The sequence below is a fragment of the Antechinus flavipes genome, chromosome 4, assembly GCF_016432865.1.
Source record: "Antechinus flavipes isolate AdamAnt ecotype Samford, QLD, Australia chromosome 4, AdamAnt_v2, whole genome shotgun sequence".
Lineage (NCBI taxonomy): Eukaryota > Metazoa > Chordata > Mammalia > Dasyuromorphia > Dasyuridae > Antechinus > Antechinus flavipes.
Window position 1 is genome coordinate 169,310,473 of NC_067401.1, and position 12,576 is coordinate 169,323,048.

General features: G+C 37.9%; 1 protein-coding gene across 14 annotated transcripts in view; it reads left to right on the forward strand.

The window, feature by feature from the left end:
* Positions 1-12,576, forward strand: part of RBFOX3 (RNA binding fox-1 homolog 3) — a 974,608-nt gene that overhangs the window by 350,348 nt on the left and 611,684 nt on the right. The gene's annotated exons all lie outside the window — the stretch shown is intronic.

Genomic DNA, 12,576 nt, shown 5'->3' on the forward strand with positions numbered 1-12,576 from the left:
AAGTTTAATCCTGATGAAAGCAACTCCCTTGGATGAGAAGCAGACAGTAGGAAATGGCTGTCCAGATGAAATACATATTTTTTTCTCCCTGAAGTTCTAGGTATTACAGGCCTCTTCTTCTTTCTTCTACTTCTTCTTTCTTCTACTTCTTATTCCTTTTCTTCTTCTACTTCTTCCTCTTCTTCTTCTTCCTTCTAATTTTCTCCTCTTCCCTCCTCTTCTTTTTCCTCCTCCTCTTCCTTCTCCCCTTTTTTTTCTTCTTCTTTTCTCCTCCTTCTTCTCTTCCTCCTCCTCCATTAATACAGAGAAGTACTGGTTTCAGGAAGATGTTATGGTAAAGAAGTTGTAAGTCTTCTTGTCAGGGTTCCTCAAACAATTTATGTTTGAATCTTTAACCCAGGGAATATTCACTGAGATGTGTTTAGATTGTAGTTAGTTCATTCACCACCAACTGGGCCATATTTGGTGATTCTGAGATCCTTAAAATTGTGTTTGGGGGGGGGGGCAGTGTTCATTTTTAAAAAGAAACCACAAATCCCTATACCTTTCTTTTTTCTCCCTTTCTCCCTCTTGAACTGTGGAGATAAAATGTAGGTGAATTCAGAGTCAGGAAAGGTTGGATGACTATTTTTCTCAACTCATTTCTATCTTAACCAATTACAATGCTGCTTCCCCCACTTTGCTCATAGCAACAATATTGAAGTCTGGTGGGTGAGGTAGTGAGACACTAGAGAGGGATGAAGCAGTGGGGCAAGGGCAATGGGTAAGAAGCTCTTTCCCCTCTTTGATTACTGTGCTAAAGATTTATGTAGGCAGGCTGTAGCATCTGTGAAATTCTACTGCTACTAGGTAAGGATGTGCAAAGTGGGCTTTCCCAAATCACATTTCCTGCTACCCAAAGTTGAGCACGTGGGATTTCATGTCAAGGCTCTGTCCCTCTTTATTCATTTTAGTTTCTAGCCAGCTCCACCTGCCAGGTGGCAGCTTTGACCTTTAAGCTCCAGATTATTGTAATCAGGACAAACAACTGCGTTGTGACCTCTGAAATCAGATAATAGATCCCTTATGGGAGCCTGGCTCAGAAGGACTTCTGGTCAATTCTCTCTTCAGAAAAACTCTCCTCTAGCTGAAGAATTATGTAATCACAAATTTGCAGAACTGGAAGCAATCTTAAATGTCTATTTACACCCACACTCCCACATCCACATACACCCACACACCTTCATTTTTCTACATGAGGAAAATGGAGGCCTAGAGAAGGTAGCTGATTTATGAGGTCACATAATAGTATGCAGAAGAGAGCTAAGATTCCAACTCAAGATTCTTTTTAAAATTAAATTTTAGTATTTCATTTTTCTTCAGTTACATGTAAAAAATAATTTTAACCTTTGTTTTTAAAACTTTGGGTTTCAAATTCTCTCCCTTCCCTTCTTCCCTTTCTCTCATTGAGAAGGTAATCAATTTAATGATAAGTTATACATGTATAATCATGCAAAACATTTCCTTAGTAGTAAAAGAAAGCATACCCCCCCAAAACAACTCTAAAGAAAACTAACATATGCTTCAATCTGTATTCAGATACTGTCACTTCTTTCTCTGGGGATGGACAGCATTTTTCATCATAACTCCTTCAGAGTTGTCTTAAATCATTGCTTTGCTAAAAATAACTAAGTCATTCATAGCTGATCATCTTACAGTATTTCTGTTACTTTGTACAAAGTACAATTCACTTTGCATCAACTCATTCATTTAAGTCTTTTCAGGTTTTTCTGAGAGTTTCCTGTTCATCATTTCTTTTTTTTTTAATTTTTATTTAATAATTACTTTATGTTGACAGAATCCATGCCAGGGTTCATCATTTCTTATAGTACAACATTATTCCATCATTTTCACATACCACAATATGTTCAGCCATTCCTCAATTGAAGGACATTTTCTCAATTACCAGTTCTTTGCCACGGACAACTGTTATAAATATTTTGTAAAATGTATAGGTCTTTTTCTTTTTTAAAAATTTCTTTTGGTACACAGACCTAGTCAACTCAAGACTCTTAATTCAATGTTCTTTCCTCTGTGCTGGAAGGCCTTCTCGGACTTTTTACTCAACATCTTCAGAGCCCACTGGAGGCCTTTAAAGATTATTATTTTTGATTGTTGCATATCAAAGTAGTCTGGAAAGTGCTTTGCTTTGGTGAATCTCTGTCATATCTCTTCCCCATCTCCAGTCAAATGTCCTATCACTTGTTCATCCTACTTTAGCATATCACCTAGCTTTTCTGTAAACTATGTGGATATGATTGAAAATTCCAATGTGAACAAAAATTCAGAACCTCTTACATGGTGCCCTTCAAGAACATTTTGAATAAGCAAAAATAAGGGATAGGGTGAGATCCAGAGAGAATGTCGTAGATGGACTATTAGAATGCTGGGGGCAGGGGTGAGGGGGAGCAGGAGATGGTCAGTATATAACTTGGAAGCCTATTGACAAAATGGCATGAGGATTACAAAAAAGTCTGGAGTCCAGAAAGGGGTTGAGTTGGCAAGAGATCTGAGAGTAGCAAGAGAGGCCAAGAATTAAAGCCAGCATGTGTGTGAAACAGAGTGATTCCAATTTTCATTTATTTGTTCTTGAATCCTGCCAGTTATAATCCCAAACTACAGATCAAAGAGTTATTTTTAAGATTGTGTCCATGTCTCCAGAGATGCTGTATCAGTTCTGCAGGAGCCAAAATCCTGTCAGCCATTTTCTTGCAGGGGGTTATATGGTCAGGAAACTCATACAATTTATTTTAGGGGCACCATGTCACAGAGGGCAACTAGTATATGAGGTGGTAGAAAGTTTATTAAGATTGAGATGCCAGATTTTTCTCAGAATTCTCACTCTATCATTGAAACACAGAATGAATCTGCATGTTGGCACAGAGGAGAGGGAAAGAAACTTCAGTGGTGGTGAAAAGTTGTCTGTTTTAAGAGGTGGAGCTTAACTGCACCCGGAGCATCCTAAAGCTTAGCTGCTTACGGGCATCACAGAATGTCTGTCAAAGTCATGTAAATTTTTTACCTACCTTTATTTCAATACTCCCTCAGAATCACAAACTTTAGAACTAAAAAAAGTTTCTTATAGATAATTTAGTCCAATGTCTTCATTTTACAGATGAAAATACTGAGATCCAGATATGGGAAATGAGTTTTTCATAGTTAAACATGAATCAGTGCCAGAACTGGAATTAGAACCCAAGCCTTTTGATTCCCAGCCCAGTATTCTTTGGACTATAACATAGTGCCTTTTGACTTGAAAGTCTCCCCTTTCTCTCCCTGCTCCACCCCACTCACTGTCCTCCTATTCCAGGAGGAAAATTCTCATTATTTCATGGATCAGGTAGGAGGCACAATGATGTTAAATTCAAATAGAAATGGGGCTACTACCTAAGGCAGGTAAATGCCATAGTGGATAGACCACTGGGCCTAGGAAAACCTGAATTTAAACCCTGTCTCCCACTTTTGCTAGGTATGATTTGTGTCTCAGTTTCCTCAATTCCCATATGGAGATGGTAATAGCACCCACCTGCAAAGATTGTTCTGAATATCAAATTAGTAATACTCTTTACAAATTGTAAAGCATTATAAAAATGTTATCATTTTTATTCAATTAATCAATTGATTATTAATTAATATGTGATCCCAAACAAGTAATTTCATGGATATTAATCTCATTTTACTCGTCTATAAAATGGTGATCCTAGCAATACCTATGTTTTCTATGTTCTGTCTCATTCAATAGAATACCAAATTCCAGATTTAACTTAATCTCATAGGTGTATTTCTATCCAATGGCTGGTTAAGTCAGTGATTGAACTACAGTGCAATATATGCATATTTCATGCCATTTCATCATTTGGATCTGTTCCCTTTCGATGCCATAAGCATTTAGTATTGTTTTTTCATCAAATCTGCTGTTTAATCTTTTCACCTTATTAATTTGATTAGAATCTGGCATGAGTTTGAGAGGCAGCTGTGGTGCACTGGGGAAGGAGCTGGAAATGGTCTATTTGAACCTGGTCAGAGAACCTTGTTTCAGTTCCTGGCTTTACCATTTATTAATTGTGTGGTCCTGAGCAAGTAAATTCATGTCCATTAACCTCAGTTTACTCATCTATTAAAAGTTGATAGTAACAGTGCCTATGTCACAGGGCTGTTATGAGGATCAAATGAGATAATTTATGTAAAGTGCTTTGCAAACCTTAAATTTCTGTATGCATTATCAGTTATCTTCATTATTATTACAGTCAATTTAGCTAGGATATGACATGTATTCCTAAAAAATCACCCCATTTTATAGAATCACACAATGAAAACAATAGGAAAAATAGAATTAGAGCACATCATTTGAAAATGTCAATGATGTATATAAAAAAAAGATCCTAATAAAAATAGTAGAGTAGTTTCACTTATATTAATTGATTAGGACATACAGAAATATCATATCAAATTGTAACATTTTAGTTTTGGCCTGCTGCTTGGTTGGGGCCCTGGTTCCTACAACTTGGGCTGGTAAAATTGAAGGCTGTGCATGAGATGGTGGCTTTGCTGAATTACAACTCTGGGACAAAGTGGGGCCGGGATGAAACAGGTTATGAAATTGCTCAAATATAAAGGTAAAATTCTCATTTTTTTCTAACATCTATTATATAGAAACAAATTTGCAGTTTCAAAATAAGCATTATAATAGAACTGATTATATTCCTCTTTTTCCTCCTCTTCTTCTTCCTCCTCCTTCTCTTCTCCTGTTTCTTCTTCTCTTCCTGCTCTTCTTCCTCCTCTTCCTCCCTCTTTTCCTCCTATTCTTGGGAACTTGGACATGTCACTTCATACTAAAGAATATTGAATCTAATTAGAGAAATAGGAAACATTAATAGACCTCTATTGCTTTCAGTTGTAGTTTTCAATGACAATTAAAGGCAAGTATTGAGTATTTGCTGTGAAAACAACCCTATTTTCCTCTCTTGTGGGGAGTGGTTGTGACTATGGTTGTGGATTAAAAATTTCAGTCGAAATTTGTCTGAAATAGGCAATGAGGAAACTTTGGACAAAACAACAGGTACTGAATCCCAGTCCCGTAGTAGAAGACACAAGTCTAATCATAGGCAGCATAGCACTCTGCCAGTGTCCTGACCTTTTGACTTATCCATTCAAAAAAAGACCTTTCCTGTTTCATTAGGAATGCTGAAACTCTGACATAAGTCCCTGGGATCACAGTGCAGCCTGAATCTCTTGGCAATCTCAGAAATTGCTTCAGCTCTATAAATTCAGAACCCTGTAGATGAAATTGCAGACTCAGAAACCTGTGATTGTCAGTGTGTATTTTATTTATTCACACACTTTAGAGGTGGGTTGCCACTGCTTTCTTAAAACCTCCCTGGTGTTTTTGTAAATGTGTGTGTGTGTGTGTGTGTGTGTGTGTGTGTGTGTGTGTGTGTGAATTTATAGTCCATGGAAATCAATGGAATTTGAGAATTCTAGATTCTAAATACTACCAGAACTTAGAATTCCCATTTTTGGACTCTGATCTTTGTCTGCATAAAATGCTTTAGATTTAGACTACTTTAATTTAATGTTAGCCTATGCTTGACTTCTGTTCCTCGTTCCTATCCTCAGCATCAGGCTACTCTTAGAATAGTTTCTGTCACATAATTCTGATTTCACTTATGTGAAATGGAGAGATACTTTCAGGGAGAACAATTCTATGAGGAATTAGTATGTCCTAGGTTTTAGATCTAGGTCTGTTACCAATTTTCCTATGTAACCTTGGGCATATAACCTCTCAGAACTGTAGCCTCTTCATTTAGTCAATGAAGGATTTGGAAGATTTGGGATCATCTTCCATATCTCATTGGATAATTTCTAGGGACAAAGTTGAGGGACCAAATTCTTGTCACATGTAAGATGAGACTATGAAAATTTATATTTTTTTCTGGGATTGTCAGACTATTCTTGGGCTTTCAATCATAGGATGAGTCTATCTAATTTTGATACCATATTTCACACAGAAGGTAGTTAAAGTGCAGTGCTTCTTCCAAAGTCAAACAATGGAAGTTAAGTAATCAACTTAAGCCAGGTATCTGGACTTCATTGATCCTTCAACTTGACCCTTCAACTATCCTTCAACTGTACTTTCCTTCAGTTCTTTATTAGAGATATAGTATTTTCCATTTTGGATTGGATGCTTCCCATCTTGGAACAAATCTTAGGGACTACTCAGTTTAACCTCATTTTACAGATAAGAAAACTAAGGCTCAGAAAATACCATGACCACGTCACACAAGTTTCAATGAAGGCAGGTTATGTTCTAACTTTAAAACTTTCCCCATGCTAATAATTTACTTCATTCAGATGAAAGGGTTTATTAAACATCATTATTCCTTTATTTATCTAGGTTTATTTATTATGAATTGAATGACTACATATTTCCAAACTGTAGCATGAACCTGAGGAGTTCTGAACCCCTGGAGAATTGGTTCAGAGAATTAGGGACGGGGGTAAAGGGAGAGAGCAGCCCAGGTAGTAGAGAAAGGGTTAAAGAACTGGTTTGTATCTTGTGGCATAAACACTTCAAAATGCATGCTCACCTTCATTTGCATATTGAAATATATCCTAAAGGGGGCTTCATTTGAAAAGTTCTGTGCTTTAATCCATCTTCCTATGGAAAGGAGGAAATTATTCATAATTAAAAAGTAATAATAATGTGGTGTGAAGGAACTCAGCTGTATATTACCCAGAAAGAAGAGGGTAGTGTGGGCAATCTATTTTTAATGGTCTCCATGGCAACAGAGATTTTGTTTACAGTTATTTTTCTTCTGTACAGCAAGGCAGTCACTGATTTGCATTTATTAGAAGATACTGCCTGGAAGGCACCATTTGTGGGCTTTTGTGGGATGTTGAGGGTCCTGCCAAGGAAACATTCTTGGGAGGGTGGTTGGGGATCATGTTAAGTGATGGCATAGAGCTGCTGGGAAGTTTTACTGAGTGCCCAGCAGGCCAAGGAAAGATCACAACCATCTAAAATCAGGCAGATGTCAGAAAAGCTCAACCAAATCTCATGTTCCACTCAAACAATGCATCATTCACCGTTCTCTGGTAGAGTTCTGGGACAAAAGTGTTTTTGGTCAAAAAATACCTTCCTGAGGCTTTTGCCCCACCTCTTCTCCATCAGATAAGAGCATGTGGACATAATACAAAGGCTTTCTTTTCTTTCCTCAGTTTTTCTGTCTACCCACTCAGGTATATTTCGATAGTCTCTGATTCAGTCTTTCCTACCTTCAGGCAATACAGACCTGGTGTGATGTACATGTAGAGTTCACAGGACCAGCTGTTATACAGATGGAGTGACAGCTGTCTGCCCTGTGAAAAAGAATCTCAGCAGCAACTTAGGCTTAAAAAGAAAGGAACAAAAGAGAGAAGTGAGACCAGATAATAGAGGATGAATTAAAGATAATGTCATGATCCTGGAAGAAAATATCAACAGAGCTAAAGCTCAGAATCAGCTGAAGTTGATGAGAAAAACATAAGGAAAACAAACAGATTTATTTGTTTTTAAAGCTATATTTGAAGAAAAAGGAGAGTCAAATAAAAGCTAGAAATTTTTCTTAGGTTGGATAGGACAATAACAGACAAATAGAAAAGACAGAAATATTCAGATTTCATCTTGCTTGTTTAATTTTCCATGGAGAATCATCTTTGAACTGAAATTAGTTACCAGAACTTCATAGATAGTATTTTCATTATGCTTGACATTCTCACTTATAGCCCTGACTTTATTTCTGGACGCTACTGGACATCAGCAAGCTGGTTGGAGAATTGGTTCAGAAAAAGGGAATGATGCAGGTCCACAGATTTGCTTGCATGAGGATTAGTTAAAAGTACTAAAAATGTTTATTTTTTGGAAGAGAAAGCTTATATGGATATGATAACGGTCTTCAAGTATTTGGAAGAAGGGGAAACTAGGTGGCACACTGGATGGGTCTGAAGTCAGGAATATTTACCTCTGTGGGTTCAAATCTGGTCTCAGAAACTTACTAGCTATATGATCTTGGGCAAATCATTTAATCCTGTTTGTTTCAGTTAACTTGTTTTTGTAAAATAAGCTAGAAAAGGAAATAGCAAATCACTGCGATGTTTTCACCAAGAAAACCCCAAATGGGCTCACAAAGAATGGGAAATAACTGAAATGACTAAACAAGTAACAGAAACAACAAATATGGAAGAGAGATTAGACTTATTTTATTTAGCTTCAAAGAACAGAACCAAGTGCAATAGAGAGAAGTTGAAAATAGGTCAATTTGGGCTTAATGTTCAGGAAAAAAAAATTCTCAACTATTTGACTAAGAGTGAAATGGGTTTCCTGGAGAGGTGATAGGCCCTCCCTCCTAGGATTTCTTTAGACAGAAAGTGATTGACCCCCTTCAGTTTCTTGTTGGATTTATTATAGTGTATTTTCTTTTTATATAGATGCTGAGTTGGCTAGGTGGAGCAGTGGATAAAGTTCTGTACCTGGATCCTTACAGCTTGAACACAAATTGAACCTTAGACATTATCTAGCTTTGTGATTCTGGGCAAATCACTTAATTTCTGTGTTCTATTTTTTTTCTGGTTAATGGGGACCTACCTCATAAGCTTGTCATGAGGATCAAATGAAATAATATTTGCAACAAGTACTTAACATAGTATCTGGCACACAAGGGGTACTATATAAATGTTATTCCTTTCCCTTTCCCTTCCAACTCTCACCTTCCTGACTGAGATTATGGGGCCACAGACAATGGAGCTACTGTTGAAATATTCGATGAATGTCCCATACTGAACTAGGTGATAAGAACTTCCTGGACTGTGGTCCAGTCAATTACAATGGTACTTCAGCACTTCTCTGCTTCAAAACTCTTCATATTCAGTATTTGACGCATTTTGATGAAAAATTTTAATGCTTCAGCACTTGACATTTGCTCATTACTCCTCACACTTGACTGTTGTCTTGGTTGAGCAGTAAGGACGGAAGAGTGGCCCGGTGCCCAATTCCTGTCATCACTACACTTGCCCTTGGCCATAGGCAGCTTCTCCCCAGTGAAGGAGGCAGTGTATGAGGCTATCAGATTGGAATCCATGAGGCTGAGATTGTGTATGTTGGTGCAGCAGTTCCTGTAGGACAATGTGGTTGCAGCATATAGTTGTCTGACTCTCAAAACAGTAGTTGGAAAGGGCATAGAATGGCTGGTGTGGTCTGCAGGAAGAGAAGCAGCAGCATGAGCAGCAGCGGGAGGAGCCCAGGTGGTGGCCACAGCAAGGATGGACTCAGGACTCCCGGCAGCCCTGAATCCCATTCTGTGGCCAGAGCACTGGGCAATGGAGAGCGCAGGACTATAGTTTCTTCTTCTATATCCAACCAGCTCCATCCCTCCCCCCATTCTGGGGAGCTTGGACAGTATGGGGTGGGGAGAGAATATCAAGTTTGCAGCTCTCAGAAAATGAGTTGTCAAGAAAGGAGGAGTCTGGCTGGGCTGGGCTGTCTTGTTTCTCCACAGCTGGAAGCCCCACTTGCCCCTTTGGGGGATTGGGTGAAGAGGGATAATTAGACCGTGGATTGGAGATGTATTCCTTTTGGGAAAAATTCATTCAGTACTTGTTTTCATCACTTATTGTGTTTCTGGAACCAATTAAAGACAAGTATTGAGGTACCACTATATATGTTTATATTTCTGGCATTTCTCAGTCAGATGTCTGCCTTTATTATGGTGGTAAATCAACTGAATTCTGTCTTACAATCTGTAAGGTGCTCAGTCACTGTCAGTAGACCATATTTTTGTCTCTGTGCTTGAAAGACTTGGTACCCATATTTTTCCCATATTAGATTATATGAAAAAAAATATTGGGAACTAAGCCACAAAGAACCAAACATTCTATAGATTTTAAATGGTAAAATAACTTTTGTTCTTATTCTGATTAGAGGGCTAAAGGATAGACCTTTCCTTTTTGCAGGGATAGAGCTGTACTTTTCAGGTAATGCTTCACTTTCCATATACAACTCTTCTTGATCCGCATATACACCAGATACTCCCTGGTGGTTCCTCACCTGCTGCTTTCCAGCTTCCTTTTATCTGTTGTCTCCCCCAGTTAGTTTATAATTTTAAGGGCAGGACTGTCTTTCTTTTTCTTATTTATATCTGTAGCACATGGCACAATCTCTGGCACTTAATAAATGTTCTTTGAATTGAAACATTCTCTTTCCTTTTTTCCTGAATCTGTGCTATAGAACTCTATCTATCTGGGGCTTCCCCTCAACAGTAATCATGACTGTATAGAGTAACAGATACATGTTTTATTTAGGTGATTCCAAGCCTGGTTGGCTCCCTGCGTCTTCTCTAGCTTTCCCCTTTCTTTTGCTGAATAAAGGTGACCACATAATCTCTTGAGATGAGATAATTTCCAGCCTTGTTTTTAAAAAATGTGAATTTAAAGGTGAGAGGTCTGCTGCAACACTTGGGGATTTGAGAGCTGACTGACAACAGAGGGGAGGTTTATACAACTATGCCCCTCTTGGAGAAGATCAGTCCTTAGCTATATCCTCATTATATTGCCTACATGCTCTTTATTATCCTCATATCTTCCTCCACACTAACCTCACCTCCTAGCTTGGGGGCAGGAGGATAAATGCTTTAGATGAGCTTTCACTTTATCTTGACAAAATGCAGCCTTTCTATGCCATTTCTTATATATGTTCTATATTCTATATTCCACTCTCCTCCCATCTTCCCCATTTATGTATTGTCTTAAGGATAGGGACTATCTCATTTGCTTATATTTATTTACTATATTTAACATGTAGTAAAGGCTATATAAATATTCTCTCTGTCTCTGTCTCTCTCTCTCTCTCTCTCTCTCTCTCTCTCTCTCTCCCTCCCTCCCTCCCTCCCTCCCTCCCTCCCTCTGTCTTTCTCACTCTCTTGCTCTCTTTCACTCTCCTCCTCCTCTCTCTCTCTCTTTCTCCTCTCCTTTCCTTCTCCTCCTGCTCCTCCTCCTCTCTCCTTCTCCTCATCTTTTTCCTCCTTCTGTTTCTCTTTCTTTTTTCTCCTCCTTTTCTTCCTCTTCCTCTTTTATCTACATTTTAATATGGAATACCTTCCAACTCTTTTTTGAAGTGATCCTAAACGTCTAAACAACCTAAGCTTTAACTAATTTTCATGAGAGTAGGAGAAAAAAGACCTTGACCTCTCTTTTTGAAAGCAAAGATCCCACAGAACTGAATCCAAGTCTGCATATTTGAGCCTAAAGCCTAACAGCCTATTATTAAATTTGCAAAGATGAAAAGAAAACTTGCTTTCTACTCACCACCAACAACTAATCTTTACAAACAAATATGATAAATTTAAAGTTCTTTCTCTGTCTTTTTCCCTGCTGGACTGAATAGATGGCATACTTATTTAAAATCCAGCCTTAGCTTCCTTTTTCAAGCAAACTTACTAGCTGTTCTTCAAATTCTGTATTTCATCTCCCACCTTGGCCTTTGCCTGTCCCCCTGTGCTTGGCTTGTATTCTCTCCTCACCTATGTCTCTTAGAATCCTTAGCTTTCTTGAATACTTAGTTCAGGTACCAGCCCCTACGGAGAAACCTTTCCTGGTCACCTAGTTTCTCTCTCCTTTAGGTGATATCATACTTAACTGTGTACTGTATATGCTGTATCTCTTAAGATAAAAAAAGTCTTTGTATTCTCAGTGCTTAGCACAATGCCTTGCATATAATCAGTATTAATAATAATGAAGTCTTGTAAAATAAAATACACTATTTCTTGATGTAGGCAAGTTATTACTCAAAAAGCTACACATTTGGGTGTTGGAGACCCTTAAAAAGCTTTCTTTCCACCTCTGATCTACATGTATGGCAGATAAGAATTTTTCTTTTCCCCTTTCAACTTCCTTATGTTTTTGCTTATCTATACCCATATTGAAGTTATATGGACATGTGTGTACATGTATGTATTTGTATGTGATGGCTCCTTTTTAGTATATCCATTCAGAAATAATCTCGGACCCAATGGGAAATCCAATATGGCTTTAGAAACTAGTTGATTCTTGGAATTTTGCCAAGAGTGTTTTTCATTCACTTTCTTCCTCCCGAGTAATTTTGAGAGTAGGCCGAAGAATTTGAGAAAATTTAGCTTTTACCAAAAAAGCAGGTTTCTAATTAAGATAAGGCCATGTATTGGACAGAAATAAAAACTACTAGAAGAGAATGAATAGGCAACTTGCCATAATGAGAATGGGTCTAGATTTTCTGTCTCCAGGTCTTCTTTTCTTTGTCACCTAGCAGAGCTCCATCTGCAAGTAGTTTGAAACATTTTGCTCTATTTTTTTTTTTAAATCAGTAGAACTTTTAAGAAAATGGCCAATTTGCTTATTTTCTGGAAGCAACAAGACCGCTCTTAACTGGAGAGACATTAGGGCTGACATAGATTTGTTTCTTCTCTCTCTAGTTGACTGCAATATTAAAAACCAGTCAGCGAGAGAAACCAAGCCGGAAACCAAATCATC